Source organism: Castanea sativa, chromosome 8 (genome assembly GCF_040712315.1).
Source record: "Castanea sativa cultivar Marrone di Chiusa Pesio chromosome 8, ASM4071231v1".
NCBI classification, from domain to species: Eukaryota; Viridiplantae; Streptophyta; class Magnoliopsida; order Fagales; family Fagaceae; genus Castanea; species Castanea sativa.
This window is the reverse complement of record NC_134020.1, coordinates 28,968,563-28,987,949: the sequence shown is the minus strand read 5'-3', so window position 1 is coordinate 28,987,949 and position 19,387 is coordinate 28,968,563. Positions and strand designations below refer to the sequence as shown.

Genomic DNA, 19,387 nt, shown 5'->3' with positions numbered 1-19,387 from the left:
CCCAACAAGGTCTTTTGGGCTAGAAACCCAAATCCGAAAACATCAAAATGATCGTGGAGTATTTAAGTGTCCCATACCGTCCGAGGAGTAGATTTGTCCTCGGAATGTTAAGCCGAGGATACACAGTATACGTGGAGGACAGTAGAAAGAGCGGTGGAATGTCTAAAGTAAAGCTGCTACCACCGCCCATATATTAAAGACCCTGTAATTGATACGCTGACAGTATAGATGGAAGGATGGGACCTGAGCATAGAGCTTGGAACTTGGTCCCAAATCCCAGCGGGCTTTAGGGAAGAATGGATGGGACAAGTATCCAAAAATCAGGGTCGCAGCCATAAAGTGGAAGATGATGAAGAGAAGAGGAGGAGTATAAATAGGAGGGAAGGCATACGAAGAAAGGGGGAGGCTTTTTGAGAAAGAAAAAGTATATGATAATCAATATTTGTATCCAAACTTGAGAAATACTATTAGAAACTATCCTCGGAAACAGTCCAAGGAGGAATTCTCAATCTTACTTTTTGCAAACAATTCTTTGTTTTGTTCCATTGGGCCCAAAGCCCGTTCTTTTTGTGATTGTCTAAGCCATCCTTGAAATCTAAATTACAAACCCATCCTCTACAAATTCATTGTGAAGAAAGGCCTTTCAAGCCCATTTTTCTCCCAGTCGTGGTTTGGGAATTCGAATTATGTCCTTACGACTATAATGCCCAGTTTATTTGTTTCTCTCGGTGACACAAAATAGTCATTAAAGTCCTAATAGGCCTTATCATCTATTGACCATTGGTGTTGGACCTGTTGGTGTTGATCTACTTCAGGCAATATAAAATTATAAATATAACCCATTCGGAGAAGTGGAAAACACCACTAGTTACACATCAAACATTGCAGCGACAAAGAGAGATAAATGGCAGGGCAAGAATTGGGTACTAGAGAAAGCAGGTGGTCTCTTCAAGGAATGACCGCTCTTGTTACCGGTGGAACCAAAGGAATCGGGTTCTTTCTCTGCCTATTACTTTTTTTTTTCTCCTCCCTCTAAATTGCATTTCTTATTGAATATTTCTAAACATAGATAAATGGCCACTTTAAAGTGACATTTATAGTAACAATTAAAAAAAAAAAAGTTGATGGGATAAAAAACCAAGAGAGGAAAAAGGCCACCTCATTATATTTGGTTTTGTAGCTCTAATTAAAGCCTGGTTGTTTATTTATTTATTTTTTGACATCAAAGTTGGTGGCTAATGGCTTTACTCATCCATGGTGGATGCGGCTGTGCCCCTTTGCAAAGGCTGTTATATCCAACCGGTTATTAGGAAGGATCTTTGTTATATTTTATCTCTACGGTATGACTTTGGCCCCAAAAATAATTATTTATTTTTTCATCACAAAACAAAATGAAAATACTCTCTTGTTAGATCTATAACAAGGAAATCATTTAAAAGTTAAAACTCTACTCATGTTGTCGTAATCATTCTCTGCTAGTAAATTTATATATTGAAAAAATAATAAAAATAAAATAACCTTCGGTTTGACCAATAATTTAACAACATAATGGCAGCCCTATTTGTATCCAGAGTTTGTGTGTGGGGGGGGGAAGAACCTTGTATCCAATTTAATTCCTCTATTTTACACTTAAAAAGAAGTTTTTGTTTTAACTTCTGTTATGTGAAATTTTGCCATCAGAGTTATATCAACCCAAATCCATAAGTGGACTAAGGCCAATTGTACTATTACTTTTTTTTTGGGGGGGGGGGGGGGGGGGGTAAAGTGTTACAATTGTATATGTTGTATTAGTAGTCCCTAGATTTAGTGATACTAGCTCTATGACTCCAATCCTTTTATATATATATATATATATATATATATATATATATATATATATATATATATATATATATATATACTTGCTCTATGACTCCAATCCTTTTATATATATATATATATATATATATATATATATATATTTTTTTTTTTTTTTTTTGCACACTTAGTATATATCTACTATGAAATCATATTTTCAAAACACATTTTCAAATAAATTAATGAAATTGTGAAATTATGTTTTGAAAATACGATTTAACAATATTAACTAAAATCGTATTTTCAAAAAAAAAAAAATTAGCTTATATAGCAAAATGTGTATGGTGAATATGCAATAACTAGTGTGTGATAATCATTACCTTTTATATATATATATATATATATATATATATATATATATATATATGTGTGTGTGTGTGTGTGTGTGTGTGTGTGTTCTTGTGTACAGTTTAATCCCTAAATACTTTAGCAAAAATAAAATAAAAATCCCTAAATACAATAGAATGCACATTATTCAGTTTTTTTTAGTCTCTAAGTTTTTTATCTACTAATATTTACTAGTGCTACGTCTTTCAACCAGGTATGCTATTGTCGAGGAATTGGCAAGTTTGGGGGCTACCGTACATACATTCTCTCGAAATGAGACCCAACTCAATGAATGTTTACATGAGTGGAAGATGAAGGGATTTCGAGTCACTGGTTCAGTCAATGATATAGTATCTCGAACCCAACGAGAGGAGCTAATGAGCACAGTCTCCTCTATCTTCAATGGCAATCTCAACATCCTTGTAATTTTATGTCCTTAGTTTATTTCTTGTACATTGCATGGCCTTTTAAAGCATATATCCTACATTCTTTTCTGTATTAAAATCTTTGACTTCCAATAATTAACTAAAAAAAGAATTTTCATTTGAAGATCCATCTTGAAATTAGCGGTGGTTCTTGGAATTTTTTACCAGCTTAAAAAACTTAAATTATACAAAATTTAATAAAAAAAACTTTATATATTGACAAAAACACAAATATGTAAAGTTTTACAATTTAATTTTACGAATTTTCTTAATTTAAAATCATTGTTTAATAGTTTCATTATTAATGTTGCAAGCTACGCCTCTTTCAAAATTTTAGTTCAATAAATTTTTCTCGGGATTTTTCTTTTTGTTTGTAAGAGCCTAATATATTTTTAAAGGGACCAAAGTTTAAAGAAAAAGTTTTGTTATAAACATAGTTGTAGACCATATATTTTGAAAATCTTACTATTAAATTATATTTTCTTTGTGTTCTTAAAACATGTGTCAAATTTTATTCTAATAAAATGTTATTTATTATTCAATCTATAAACTTATTTTTCATGTATAATTTTAAACTATACAAAAATTCAAAATTTAAACATTTGATTAATGACATAGCTATTGATCTTTAATTTTCTTGAAATTTTACAAAAATGGAGATATAAGAGAAAAATGTAATCTAATTGTAAATTTGGCAAATTTCACATCCAATAAGAAAAAATATTGGGGGGAGTTGTAGACTTAGTCTACGACCAAGTTTATTGTCAAATTTTGTCCAAAGTTTAGTTAAGTTGGGCCTAAAAAAATTTAGGCTGGTCAAAAATCTTTTTTAAGTGTAAAAAATTATAAAATGTATATATAATAATTTTTTTTTTTCCAGGTTAGAGTGGTCATAGGACCACCCTGTCCTTAATGTGGAGCTGCCTGAGTTGCAAGTTGCAACAATTTAAATGGCATTGGAATTTTACTTGTCTAGAGCCACTTCATTTGTGCTTTTATAGTGAACATTCAATTTATAGTTAATGCTATCTGGTTTTAGATTAACAATGTGGGAACAAACATATCAAAACCAATGTTGGAGTACACAGCTGAAGATTTCTCATTTCTAATGTCTACCAATTTTGAATCTGCTTATCACTTTAGCCAACTTGCTTATCCTCTTCTGAACGCTTCAAGAGCAGGAAGCATTGTTTTCATTTCTTCAATTGCTGGTGTAGTTTCCTTATATATTGGACTATCTATATATAGTTCAACTAAACGTAATTTCTTTGTACTATTTGATTTTTCTTTTTTTTTTTTGGTATAGCTTATGATATAAATTTTAGCATGACATTAACTGATAGGACAATATATTATATGTTTAGATTCACCGTTCATATAAAGCATATAATGTTGTACACATTTGTTTAGTTTACAATGTAGTGTACATGAATAGTGAATGTATGTAAAACCATAATTTTCCTAAATGATGCGATCGACTTTAGTCTAATTTTCATGTGAATGAGCGATGAATCAACTCACAAAAAATTTGGCATGTGAATGGGCAAATTAAGGACAACATTAGGATTAACTCTATTGCACCATGGTTTATCAAAACCCCCCTGGCTGATACAACGGTAAGATTCCTCTTTCCTTGCATGTGATCGATTGTGCTTGAAGATTGTTAAAATCTGGCCATTTTTGAATGTCTTAGGGAGATATTAACATGGAGTTTTCAGGTGAGGTCATGATGTTACGTATTTGGACATCATCTTACTAACACGCCTTATGTCTATAGGTTTGACACTAACTGATGAATCACGGGTTCGTCAGTTGTAGTGAGGTCGTCCAGACAGGACTAGAGGTCTGCTTGTGTCACAACGGAAGAAGAAATTCTCCGGAATGGTCACCGGTGTGGTGCCTGCCACAATACCTCTGATGCCAAAGTTAGTACAAGGGAGTTTATAATAATAGACTATAAGAATGATTAGGGATGTCTTGTAACTGTGTTCGTACCTTCTGTTGGCAATGTGTGGGCTTTATATATGTTGTTCTAGATTCTAGCCGTTGTGGCAGTTATTGTGACTTTAATGCCTCTTTTAGTAACGCTTCTTGTTGAGTAATGGGGTTTTAATATGCCTTCAATGGTTTGTCCAGCTGGTTCTGTAACCGTCCGGAGTATTATTGGTAGCATTGAATGATCCTAATATCCTCGTTGGTGACGTGGATACTTGCTTAGGCTCGTCTCAGAGAGCGGTCTCGTCAGTCCTATCGGATGTCTTAGTCTCGTCAGTATTTGATCTCGTCAGTCCCATTAGATGCCTTAGTCTCGTCAGTAATTGATTTTATCAGTCCCATCAGATGCCCCCAAATTCTGTGGTCGTCATGATGTGCCATGACGACCATAGAAGATGAAAGGTTTTTTTTTTTTTTAAATGATTTTTTGGCTACGTCAGTAGTGTACATCCGTCTAGGCGGAATCTTATCACGAGACTTTGTCAGTAATGTACATCCGTCTAGGCGGAATCTTATTACTTACTTCGTTGGTAATGTACATCCGTCAAGGCGGAATCTTATTACCTAACCATTTTTGATGATCTTATTACCTAGCCATTTTTTATGATCTTTTGGCTTCATCAGTAATATACATCCGTCAAGGCGGAATCTTATTACTTACTTCGTCGGTAATGTACATCCGTCAAGGCGGAATCTTATTACCTAGCCATTTTCGATGATCTTTTGGCTTCGTCGGTAATGTACATCCGTCAAGGCGAAATCTTATTACCTAGCCATTTTCGATGATCTTTTGTCTTCGTCAGTAATGTACATCCGTCAAGGCGGAATCTTATTACCTAGCCATTTTCGATGATCTTTTGGCTTCGTCAGTAAGCCGACGATCTAGACACTCCCTCTTTCGTCCTTTACATTCGTCCTCCCTATTTCCCCTTTCTTCTGTTTTCTCCATATCTTTAGTGACGGCTAGCGCATCCTCAGCATTCATGTACTTTTGCGCCTTTAAGAGCATTTCTGCCATTGTCTTAGGTGGATTTTTTGCCAGCGAAATTACAAACTCTCTAGACTTCAACCCTGCTTTAAAGGTCGTCAGTTGTACTTTGTCATCAGCATCGTCCACTTCCAGGGTTTCTCGGGTAAAGCGTTTCATGTATGACCGCAAGGTTTCTTTCTCCCGTTGCTTAACAGTGAGTAGGTGGTCCGCTGGTCTTTTAGGACGTTGCCCACCGACAAAGTGACGCAGAAAGGCGTTACTTAACTGCTCGAAGCTGTCAATTGACGAAGTTGGTAACTTTGTGAACCACTCTCTTGTAGCTCATTTAAGGGTGGTAGGGAAAGAACGACACAATATTTCGTCAGGAGGTTGTTGGAGGCCTAATGTTGTCTTGAAGGTGTTAAGATGATCCTGGGGGTCTTTAAGCCCGTCAAATGACTCAAGCTGAGGCAATTGAAATTTTGCCGGTACAGGGCATTCTAAGACCGTCGCGGTGAAAGGAGAGTCTATTGCCCTGACCATCCTATCCAGGCTCTGATCCATCTTCTCCTTAATGGCATTTCTCAGCTCGTCCATCTCCTTCCTCATCTCTTGAAGAAGGTCAGAGCCCTGTTCGTCGGGAGTAGTGGGCCTTCGTCGGTCACTTCTTCCATAGCTACCCACCTGGCCGGCTTTGGACCAGTTCTCCTCCTGTTGAAGCCGTTGCCTCATCTCTTGATTCTGCCTGGTGAGTTCTTCAACAGTGGGCGCAAGAGCTTGGACTTGCTGAGCTAGGGTCGCTGAATCCTGGTTGGTCTCCATCTGAATATCGAAGTTGGTAGAAACTATGCTTTCGAACCTGAGTACGAAAATGTTGTCCCCACAGACAGCGCCAAACTGATGAATCACGGGTTCGTCAGTTGTAGTGAGGTCGTCCAGACGGGACCAGAATGATGAATCACAGGTTCGTCAGTTGTAGTGAGGTCGTCCAGGCGGGACTAAAGGTCTGCTTGTGTCACGACGGAAGAAGAAATTCTCTGGAATGGTCACCGGTGTGGTGCCTGCCACAACGCCTCCAATGCCAAAGTTAGTACAAGGGAGTTTATAATAATAGACTATAAAAATGATTAGGGATATCTTGTAACTATGTTTATACCTTTTGTTGGCAATGCATGGGCTTTATATATGTTGTTCTAAATTCTAGCCGTTGTGGCAGTTATTGTGACTTTAATGCCTCTTTTAGTAACGCTTCTTGCTGAGTAATGAGATTTTAATATGCCTTCAACGGTTTGTCCAACTGATTCTGTAACCATCCGGGGTATTATTGGTGGCATTGAATGATCCTGATATCCTTGTCGGTGACGTGGATACTTGCTTAGGCTTGTCTTAGAGAGCGGTCTCGTCAGTCCTATCAGATGCCTTAGTCTCGTCGGTAGTTGATCTCGTCAGCCCCATTAGATGCCTTAGTCTCGTCAGTAGTTGATTTCGTCAGTCCCATCACTAACTATGTTATACTCCAATAATTAGGTCATAATTAATCACTCACCCTTATGACTTATATTCAATTGAAGAAGAATAAATCATTAATACTCACATTTGCAAATAAGATGGACATTTTTTTACCTTTTAGAATTAGTATTAATGCTATTTACTCTTCAATTAACTACATGTACAGTACAGGAGGATTCAGACTAATCGGGAGATTAAGACATAAGACACCTTTACTGTAATGCGCATACTCAATATACAAAGATTTGTCACAAATCCTGATTGAATTTTTCATGTGCTAAGAAATGTGAAAAGTAACTGAAATTAAGCCTACCATTCTAAAATCTTGGCTCCTTCGGAGAGGTCATTATCTGAGTTAAATGCCAACCTAAAACTGGAAATGTGAACAAGTTCATGAATCATGATTACCATAACAAAATTATATTCTCTTTTGTAGTATCTATGCAATGAAAAGTTTTTGGAGGCTGTTATCTCTCAAACCCCACTTGGACTTATTGGAGAGCCAAAGGAGGTTTCTTCATTGGTGGCATTCCTTTGCCGTCCTGCATCTTCTTAAATAACTGGTCAGACTACTTGTGTTGATGGAGGGTTTACTGTGAATGGCTGCAGCTTCCCATGAGCAACAGAAAATGATGTTCAGACACACCTCATTGGAATATGTTTTGGTGTACTGCATCAAGGCATGTTTGTAAACCCATGAATAAAGGCACGACTACAAACTATTGTTAAGCAAAGAAAATAAATTAATATAGTTAAACCAGTTGCGTTCAAAACTGGAAAAAAAAATAAAATAAAAGGGATTGTAGTAATTATGTGGGATGCACAAACTTTTCTCTCCTTGGCATTTTCTGAAATTATTGTGTGGTATTTCCATCTAAATTCTTGTATTCTTAAATAATTTATAAATACAATGCATATATGTTCCAAGAGCCTGAATGACAATTTATTCAAACATAACTAATATTTTTATTTGGCATCATAGTCATTCGGTCCTCATGGCTTCCAACTCTTTCTCCTCTTCTTCATCCACTATCAACCCAACTAAAAACTTTTTAAATCAATTTCATACTGGATGCCATTTTGATTTGGCCAAAAAAAAAACTTCAATACCAATTTGTAAAAAGAGAGATTCTTGAAGAAAAGCTAAAAACGCTTATTGATTACAGAAAGAAAATTTTGATACAAAACAGTTACAAGATAAATAGCAATCTAATCTATATATACATCAAAACAGAGTATGAGCTTGGCGCCAAATTACTAATCTAACAAACTCTCAATTGTACACCTAATCACGGCTTGACAGCTGGTTTGACTAACTGCCTTTGCCTCTTTCACTGGCACGTGCAATCTGTGTTTGCTCATTAATTAAAACAGTGCGGTTTACATCTTTCTTGCTTAGTGCCGTTTTCTTCTTGTGCTTGCATTTGTCATTGTCGTTTGCTATAGCTTGTCGTTTATTGATCACTCCAGCTTCATCACTCCCCCTCAAGTCCTGAACTTTAAGGGTCCGTTTGGGAGTTTATAAAAGAATGGAATGTAATGATCATTAAAGGAAATGAATGGAATGGATTTAGTAGGGAAGGGAATGGAATGAAATTTAAAAATCTTGTTTGGATGTTATAAAATAAAGGAATGGAAAGTAAGTAACACCGTTTGGAAGTGACATTGGAAGGAATGGAATGGAATGGAATCATTTTATAATAACATTACTATTATACCCCTCATTTTAAAGAACATAAAAAATAATCAATGAGAACTTATAATTGCTTTGAAATGTTTAGTATTTAGTGGATGATGTGAAACTAGTTAGCCACAATTGGGTCTGTGTTAGATTATTGAATTACAATATAGTTTTGTCAAGGTGAATAGATTGCATCACGCTAATCAATAATTTAACAGATGAAGATAATGGCATGAAAAATTAACAATAGCACAATTTCTTTATTTCAATTTGCAAATTATTTTTAGGGGCTACTAGTTTTAGATTGGATCTTTGGCTAGTGTGCTTTATAATGGATTTGATAATTTAATACATCTCCATCTCCCAATTTCTTTAAGGAAAAAAGAAAATTTTATTGTAGCTAAAAATCAAGTTATGTATATTTCTATGTTGTAAAGCAATTCACACATCACATATTTATTCTCAACAAAAAAAATACTGTCTAAAAATGCAAACAAATATCTTTAGAAAAAAAAAACTCTTGTAATAAGTCTTGCCAAAACGAAACAAAATAACATAATCCATTCTAAAACTAAGGTTGGCCAAAAAATCCCACACTTTTTTAATTTTTAGGCCTAGACATCAATGTCAATAAGACACATTTGCGCTCATGATCTGGGCAACCAAAGAACATCTCCTATATGTTGGATTTTCCATAAAAAATATGTAGGCCTCAGTCTTTGATATTGGATCTAAGTCCAATACGCGCAAAGCTACGTGAACTTCTGCTCCATATGACTTTGAAAAACACTTTGCCATAACCTCAGTCGCCCTATCAATTGCCTTTGATACATTATCAAATGACTAGGAAATTACATTCTCAAGTTCATCATCTTCTGCCAGTCGTCTTTTCTTGCTTTTAGAAGACATTGCATCTTGTGATAACACTTGAGAACGTGCAACATTAATTTCTGGTGACCTCTGATCATCTTCCACTTCAAAGTTCTCCAAAGAAACTTCATTTTGAGATATCAAATTATCAATCTCATCAATAGGGGCAATGCGGCATACCTAGTACGTTTCTCCTTTGCAATTTCAGCATGATCACCTTCTGCTCTATCTTTAGCCCAAAGTTGTGCCATCTTAGAGTAGTTGGGTATAGGTGTTGTCATCCACTTCTTGGCTGCAGGTTTAGACTGTTACAAACCAAGACAAATGGTTAAACAACAGATATAATTATGTAATATAAAATTAAACTCACAAAAAATGATAATTTACCGCTATGAGTGGCTTCCAAACTTCTGGTTCAGCTGTCCACATATTTAAAGAATCATTCCATCCAAAACCACTCAATCCATCTTTAAATATGTCATAGCATTCATGAAAATTCTTCTTTAGTGTCTTTTGTCGATTTTTCACCTTATTCTTGTTAATCTCCAGGTCAAATTTTTTAACCAACTCTTTCACTATGTCATCATATGCCTTAGAGGTAAACGTTCCATTAACTCTACCACTTATGATAACCTGATGTAAAAAAGTATCCACTAAAGCATCGTCCATAACGCTACTCCATTGTACTTCTTTGCTTGGATCTCCACCATTCTTCTTTGATATCTTACCCATGCTATAATTAATAGGACAAAAAATACATATAAAATATTATGTAAATATTAATATTAATTATCAAAAGATAGAGAGCAATATCAAAATGAAAAGAGAAATTTGCATAACATTTAGGTCTAAGTAATTGAAACATAGCATAGTCTTAAACAACATGACAACAATAAACCCAAAAGCTATTACATTTGGACATAGTTTTGCCACATGGCTGATGCTATAGAATCTCTTATAATATCTCCTTGCCTAGCATCCTCATCATCTTCTCTTGGAGTAGGGGCCACACGTTCACGATGAGAATGCAAAACCTCTTCATCAACTTTAGCAATAAGACTTTCATCGGGATCGACACCCATTAAATAATTACGAAGTATGCAACATGCTAAAATGATTTCATTTTGTGTGTCAACACAATAATTAGGCTCTGTAGTACTTACTATGATAGGAAATCTCTTTTTAAGCACACCAAATGCTCTTTCAATAATAGTGCGCAATGACGCATGTTGCAAATTAAACAATTCTTTAGCATTTTCAGGGGGCGAACAGAACTCTTTTAAATGATAACACACTCCCCTATAAGGTGCAATCAGACAACTTCTATTCATGTATCCCGCATCAACTAGATAATATTTACCTAATAAACAATAACAACCATTAATTATATACTACAAAATTTTTAATTATAAAGAATACACCCTAATACGTATTTGAATTAAATTTACCTTGTGGGATTTTCAAGTTATCGTTTCTAGTTAAAGCACTCTTTCTTATTCTTGAATCTGAAGCAGTTCCTTCCCAACCTGGTAATACATATGTGAATTTTAGATCACATGAGCATGCCACCAACACATTTTGTGTTTTGTAACCCTTCCTACCCTGATATCTTGGTGCATCCTCATTAGACACTTTGACACTAACATGTGTTCCATCAAGTGCCCCAATACAATCCTGAGATTAACATTGTCTCTTAAAAACATTTACCTTAAAATATATTTGTACTAAACTACTATCAAATATAAATTATATGCATGATATATTTACCTTAAAATATGGGTTGAACCTACTACTTTGTAGTATTTTCAAAGGAAATGATCCTTTAACATAATTATTTATCTTAACACGTTATGAAAATGGCGACTAATGGTCTCACCGGAACGACAAAAAAAGAAGGACATTGTACGAGTCGTCTGATTATGTGCTAGCATGTGAAGAAACTTGCTAACTTGCTCTTCAACTGTGGCAAGCTGTGTGTCTTGAAGATCACCATCTCTCCGCAAAATGTCACACAAACCTTAAAAAGCTTGTGGACCCATGTGTATCACATCATAACATTTTTCACTATTCCTAAGTCGAGACATTAGTTCATCACAAACTTTTTGTCTTTCTATGGTTGATTGTGTAGGAATGTGGGGAACACATTTTCTTTTTAGTTGTTGCCTTTGATGGATAATGTAACGCAAATAACGGCATACAGCATGAACCAAGGTTAGTTTCCGCATAAAGTCCGAAAAAATTATGGTCTTCAGTACCTCATCATTCAAATCCATCTAAGTAAAAAAATAGTTATGTTATTAGGCCAACTAAGAAAATTATGGGCACATTTGCCCACCTGACTCCTAAAATTTTTTAGTATTTTTTAGTCTAAAGTAGTTACTGACATGGAGGAAAAACAAAAAAGAAAAAGAAGGACTTCTACTTGTTGAAAGTGACCAAACCATTGCTTTTGTCTTATCCTACGTGCAACTTGCACCTATTTCACTATTTTTTTATTTTTTATTTTATATCATTATTTGCACCATTTTTACTATTTATGATACTTTTCACATCATTTTATCTTTGAATGATGCTAGAAATACTACAAATTTTACTACTTATATCTTACAAATTGGCATGTCACCAATCACGAAAAATAATTTCAAACATGTATTCATTATATTTTTTTTAGTTTAAAGTAGTTACTGATACGGAGGGAAAAAAAAAATGAAAGAAGGACTTGTACTTGTTGAAAGTAACCAAACCATTGCTTTTCTCTTGCCTACGTGCAACTTGCAAAGATTGTACCCAAAAAAAAAAAATTGCAGAAACTACTTTCAACAAGATTGTACAAAAAAAAAAAAAAAAAACTAGCAAACAACAAGTACAAGTCAACCGAAAAGAATCTTTCATAACTACTTTCAACTTTTTTTACAAAATCTTTCATAAAAAATTGCAGAAAAAGTTTGCAATGACTAGCAAACAGTTCATAAAAAAATAAAAAATAAAAAAAATAAAAAAAAAAGAAGAAGAGACTAGCAAACAACCGAAAAGAAAAAAGAAAAAGATAGACATACTTGGTCCGAAAATTGCAGCAGACAAAAGAAAAAGAAAGACCAGGCGGCACCAACTTCACTCTGCAAAGGACGGTAATATTGTGCAAAAATGATAGCTATATTTTTTTTACGGCTGAATGAGAAAAAAAGGGTTGATATTAAAGGGGTATTTTAGCGATTTTAACAAAAATTTCATTAAACCTAAATCTATTCCCTCTCATTCCTCCCAATTTTGAGTGAAACAAAAATTTGAGGTTTTGAGGGAAAAGGGAGGAATGAGCATTCCCTCCTAATCATTCCATTCCCTCTTACTTAAACTCCCAAACAAGGGAATGGACTTTTCATTCTCTCCGTTAAAACTCCCAAACAAGAGGAGTGAAGAATATTCTAAAAATATTCCTTTTATTCCATTCCATTCCCTCCTCCCAAACGGAGCCTAAGTTTTTTGACTTGAACTGAAGAATCTGCCTTCAATTGCTTTGGTACAAATGTATCCCTTAATCCTAGCTTCATAGTAAGCCTTGAAAAAGATGAGAAACCCAAATCTTTGGTGAAAATGTCAGCTACTTGAGAGTTTGTTGCAACATGAAAGGTTTTGATCATCCTTTCCAAGATTTTATCTTGAACCAAGTGGCAATCTACTTCAATGTACTTAGTCCTCTCATGGAAGACTGGATTAGCAGCTATGTACAACGCAACCTGATTATTATAGAATAACATGGTTGGTTTAGGATGTTCAATCTTCAAATCCTTGAACAATTGCAACACTCAAGTAATTTCACATGCCACACTTGCCATGGCTCTATACTCAGCTTCTGCTGAGGACCTTGAGACCATTCCTTATTTCTTTGACCTCTAAGATATCAAGGATTCTCTTAAGTAGACTGCATAACCTGTTAATGATCTTCTAGTGTCAGGGCATCCAGCCCAGATAGCATCACAAAAGGATTTAATATGCAAATTTGAGTTACTAGAGAAAAAGATCCCTTTCCCTGGTTAACCCTTTATATACTGAAGCACTCTATTGGCTGCAAATAGATGAGGCTCCCTTGGATGTGGTTCAAATTGGCTCAACCTATGCACAACATAGGTAATGTCTGGTCTTGTCAAGGCCAAGTACAGAAGCCTCCCATTCAATTTCCTAAACTAAGTAGGATCTACAAGTGGCTTGCCTTCATACTTAGACAACCTTAGATTCTACTCCATGGGAAACTTGACAAGTCTAGAGCCAATGAAACCTATGTCCTTCAAAATCTCCAGGGCATATTTTCTTTGGTTTAAGCTTATTCCTGGATCAGTTCTGGCTAACTCAAGTCCTAAGAAATATCTTAGTGATCCAAGATCTTTCAAGCCAAACCTATCATCAAGCAACTTCTTTAAACAATCAACACATGCAGGATTATTCCCAGTGATTAATATGTCATCCACATAGACTAAAACACTGTAAAGGAGGAACCTTGTGTGTGAGTGAACAAGGAATAATCAGATTTAGACTGTACAAACCCCATCTGTAGAATTGTGGTTGAAAACATCTTAAACCATTGCCTTGAAGCTTGCTCAAGGCTATAAAGACTTTTATTCAATTTGCAAACTAAATTCTCCCCCTTGCTGTGAAAATCAAGTGATGAACACATGTAAACATCCTCAATCAAGTCACCATGCAGAAATGCATTGTTGACATCCATATGGTGGAGGAACCACCCTTTCACAGCAGCCAATGATAACACAATTTTGATAGACACTGATTTGGAAACAGGGGAAAAAGTCTCTGAATAGTCTAAACCATGCTTTTGTGTGAAGCCCTTGGCAACTAAACATGCCTTGTATCTCTCAATAGTGACATCTGGAACGTATTTAATCCTATACTCCCACTTACACCCAATAAGAGACTTTCCAAGGGGTAGTTGAGTTAAAGTCCAAGTGTTGTTAACTTCCAAGGCCACAATTTCTTTGTCCATGGCAGTGTGAGAGACCGCGCCCCCGGCCCGTTTTTCATAGAGTGTGTCGGGCTAAACCCACGTGAATGGGTGGAGTCGTGTTATTGCCTCTCAAAATGGAAGTTCGACTAGTTATATTTTCACCTTTAGATTAAGGGTTTTATAATGGAGTCGCCACTTATTTAATTATTGGGATAAATAAGAAAACCAATATTGAAAAATTCCTCATTTTATTATTTTCAATTGAATTTACATTGATCATAGGAAAATTACATGGCTTTAGTCCTAGATACAATCTAAGATAAAGTACATGGCTTTGTTTCCTAGTTACAATCTAAAAATTGAAAATTACATAGATAAGCATTTGATCTACTAACCCTTGACCTAAGTTCGGAGACTATGTTACAAGGTAGGAAGGTGTTAAGCACCCACCTTGCCCGATGAAACCGGTCTTCTAGACTATGGTGGCCAACATTCATATCACATCATCCAATATGTTATCAATCAATTAGCACATTGAATTTAATGTGTGTGCATGTGATAAACCCTAATTCAATTTATTAAGTATTGCATTTGGATTTGAAAAATAAATTCTAGTGAATGTGTGTGGATGGTGATATTCTAGATTCAAGGATTTGAAAGAATTATGAAACAAACATGTTTTTCATATTTTTGATGTGAATTTAAGATCAAAACTAGTGTTTATGCATGAACATGTGATGAACAACTAAGAACATGTGAAGAACGCATAAAAACATTTAAGAACATTCAAACATATTCAAGAGAATTTAAATAATTACTATTATGCTTTAATCCTAAATTCTCATCATGGCAATACAAAAAAAAAATTATGGAAAATGATTATACCTTCATGCAATATCCATATAGTGGATGAGGAAACTCTTGAGAGAGGCCCTAAGGGTGGAGGAAAAGAAGAGTTAGGAGAGGAAAAGTGAGTCTCACTCAATACCTTGAGTCTCAAGAAGACCAAGATATGACAAGACAACTCAACTTCCTAGAACTCAAGAGAGGAGAAGAGATGGGGTTTTTGTTTCTCCTAAAATGGAGGAGATGAGAGTTTATATAGTAGTGGTGGAGAAAATATGAATGGAAGGCTATTAATGAGGGTTGACAAGGAATCATGAAATTAGACCTCATTCTAGCCTTGGAGGAAATCTGGAGTATTAAATGTAGAGATTTGTAGGAGTGAGGAGCAAGTCAAAATTCAGTTTTCCCGTAGCTGCTGTAACAACCTGTAGATCCAACTTCGAAAAATCACATTTGACTCAATTTTGAACGGAATTGTCTCGTTCTTATGCTCAAATTGAAGCCCCGGATGTCTAGTTTCTGGGAAAATTAACCTCATTCATAGATTCAAAATATTATGAGAGATATCAATGAAATAGTGAGCAGAGGTCATTTGTTAGAAAATGGTTTTAGCACAATTAACATTAATAGGTCCCAAATTAACTCTCAATTAACATTAAATGGCTCCAATCACTCCCATTTCAGACTTAATTGATTCCAAATTTACTCTAATTAAAAGATAATTACACAAATCACTCATTGAATAATTAATGTTTAATTATCTAATTAATTAGGTATGTACAACCCTACCATAAAATGTAGTCCTAACCAATCAAATTATGACACATCGTCGATCTCAAATTAATTATACATATAACCAATTGAAATCAATTGTTCATAATCACATATGGTCGGACTCAATTTGTGATAGTGCATCTCAATCATTAAAACTTGATTTGATGATAACTTTCAATTTGGTGGTCTGATTAGGGCTTATGACTAGTTGATTTGATCGTTACAATATCAAGATCATTTTGGTGAAATGAAATTCAGGATCTAATGATCAGAATCAAGATAAATATTTCCAAGGCAAAATTACCCTTTTACCCTCCAGGTGAGGTTAAATGCGGGTTGCAAAATGAGGTGTCAACAGAATGCCTCTCATTGGCAGAGCTTGAAAAGCGAATGTCAATGTATGAAAGAGACACCTAACTTTGCAATCAGTATTTAACCGGGTGAATGTATGAGGCATGTAGATAAAAATGCAGAAGGTCATGTTATGGATCAAAATGTGGACCGAATCTCGAAGGAGATTGCCTACGTACCTCTCGGTGGGAGGATCAAGTCTAAACGTAGTTCATGCAAGCAATTTTTTTTTTTTTTTGGAGTACAAGACATGCTTACCTGAGGTCAAGAAAATATGGAGATTCTAGTCATGTGTTTCAGAGGACCAAAGGTTCTGGATCCTGGCTTATGTTTTTAGAGGACCTAGGATTCTTGGATCTTGGCTCATGTTTTCAGAGGACTAAGGGTTTTTTTTGGGCTTTGGGCTCATGTTTTCAGAGGACTAAAGGTTGTGGATCCTGGTTCATGTTTTCAGAGGACCTAGGATTCTTGGATCTTGGCTCATGTTTTCAGAGGACCAAGAGTTTTTTGGGCTTTGGGCTCATGTTTTTAGAGGACCAAAGGTTGTGGATCCTGGCTCATGTTTTTAGATGACCTAGGATTCTTGGATCTTAGCTCATGTTTTCAGAGGACCAAGGGTTTTTTAGGCTTTGGGATTATGTTTTTCAGAGGACCAAAGGTTGTGGATCCTGGCTCATGTTTTCAGAGGACCTAGGATTCTTGGTTCTTGGCTCATGTTTTCAGAGGACCAAGGGTTTTTTGGGTTTTGGGCTCATGCTTTCAGAGGATCAAAGGTTGTGGATCTTGGCTCATGTTTTCAGAGGACCTAGGATTCTTGGATCTTGGCTCATATTTTCAAAGGACCAAGAGTTTTTTGGGCTTTGGGCTCATGTTTTCAGAGGACCAAAAGTTATGGATCCTGGCTCAAGTTTTCAGAGGACCTAGGATTCTTTGATCTTGGCTCATGTTTTCAGATGACCAAGGGTTTTTTGGGCTTTGGGCTCATGTTTTCAGAGGACCAAAAAATTGTGGATCCTAGCTCATGTTTTCAGAGGACCTAGGATTCTTGGATCTTAACTCATGTTTTCAGAGGACCAAGGGTTTTTTGGGCTTTAGGCTCATGTTTTCAGAGAACCAAAGGTTGTGGATCCTAGCTCATGCTTTCAGAAGACCTAGGATTCTTGGATCTTGGCTTATGTTTTCAGAGGACCAAGGGTTTTTTGGGCTTTGGGCTCATGTTTTCAGAGGTCCAAAGGTTGTGGATCTTGGCTCATGTTTTCAAAAGACCTAGGATTCTTGGATCTTGGCTCATGTTTTCAGAGGACCAAGGGTTTTTTGGGCTTTGGGCTCATGTTTTCAGAGGACCAAAGGTTGTGGATCCTGACTCATGTTTTCAGAAGATCTATGATTTTTGGATCTTGGCTCATGTGTGTGGGCCTTTTACCCTAGTACCTACAAAATAGATATTTCCAATTAGTAACAGAGTTATTCATGGAAAAGAATTCGACATACCTGGCGAATGCCCCTAGTTTGGGACATATTCCATGCTCCGATGAATGTTGAGGATAGACAGTTGACTTGATGTTGCACCACTGGAGAATATGAAAGAGGATCATAGTTTTTTGTCCTTGAAGAAGAATTTAATAAAGTTCTCTGTTGGGACTTTTGAATTTTTTTTTTTTTTGAAAAATTTGGAAATCTTGATTTTTTTTTTTTTATGGAATTGGAAATTTTCTTTTTTTCAAAAGATTTGGAAATCTTGAATTTTTTTTTTGAAAAAATTGGAAATCTTGAATTTTTGGAAGGAATTGAAATTTCGATTGATGAATTTTTTTTTTTGAAGGAATTGAATTTTTTTTCGAAGGATCTAGGAAAATTTTTTTTTAAAGGAATTGAAAATTTTGATTGATGAATTTTTTTTTTTGGAAGCAACCTAAGAAGTACGAGCCCAATGCCCCTAGTCCCAAGGCTTTTTGAATATTCTCTCTTTTCTTTTCTTCTCTCTCTATCTTTTTTTTTTTTTTGAAAGATATGGAAATTTTTTTCAAATTGAATTTTTTTTTTAAATTTTATCCTTCTATTTTTTTTTTTTTAGATTTGAAGATTTGTTCATTATCAAAAAGTAAAGAAGATGAAGATGAAGATGGAGTAAAAGTGATGAAGATTTATTCATGATGATTTTTTTTTTTTGAAAAACCTATCCTTTGAATGAGAATAACTTTGGCTGGAAGTTGATGCAGATTGCTGGATAAGTCCTTGCTTAATTTCCAATGCCCCTAGTTTGGGGCATATTTCATGCGTAAATTGAAGCTGAATTCATTTGATATTGTGACCATTGGGTAACATGAAAGAAGATCACGGTCTGCCATCCTTGATTCCTGCAAAAAGGCTTTCTTTCTCTAGCTTGTTAGAAACCAATTATCATGAAAACATTTTTTGCTAATGTCTTTAGTGTGGAAATGCTTGCAAACAAATGAATTAATGCCTCAAATGAAAACATACTTCCATGCAAGAAGAACATATCCGCATACAATATAAATAGGCCAATGCCCCAAGTTTAAGCATGCTTGATGCAAACAAATGGGCTTAACCTAACATGCACCCAAACAATTTTTTCACATTGTTTTGACTTTGTTTTCCAAGGTTTTTGGGTGATTGGGACTGAGCCTTTGAAAGGCTGCCTACGTACCTCTCTTGTAGAGGATCAGGTCAAAACATAGTTCAAAAACTGGATTTTGAAAAAGAATGATTTTTTTTTTTTTGAAAATGAGATTTATCTTTCTTCTTCTTCTTCTTCTTTTTATTTTTTTTTATTTTTTTTTTTATGAACAAAATGTGATCCCTTGAAC

The 19,387-nt window shown here is 35.3% G+C and overlaps 1 pseudogene; it reads left to right on the top strand.

Annotated features, from left to right (window-relative positions):
- Positions 1 to 904: 904 nt before the first annotated feature.
- On the top strand, positions 905 to 7,854 carry LOC142607297 (tropinone reductase homolog At2g29260, chloroplastic-like; annotated as a pseudogene).
- Positions 7,855 to 19,387: the final 11,533 nt, after the last annotated feature.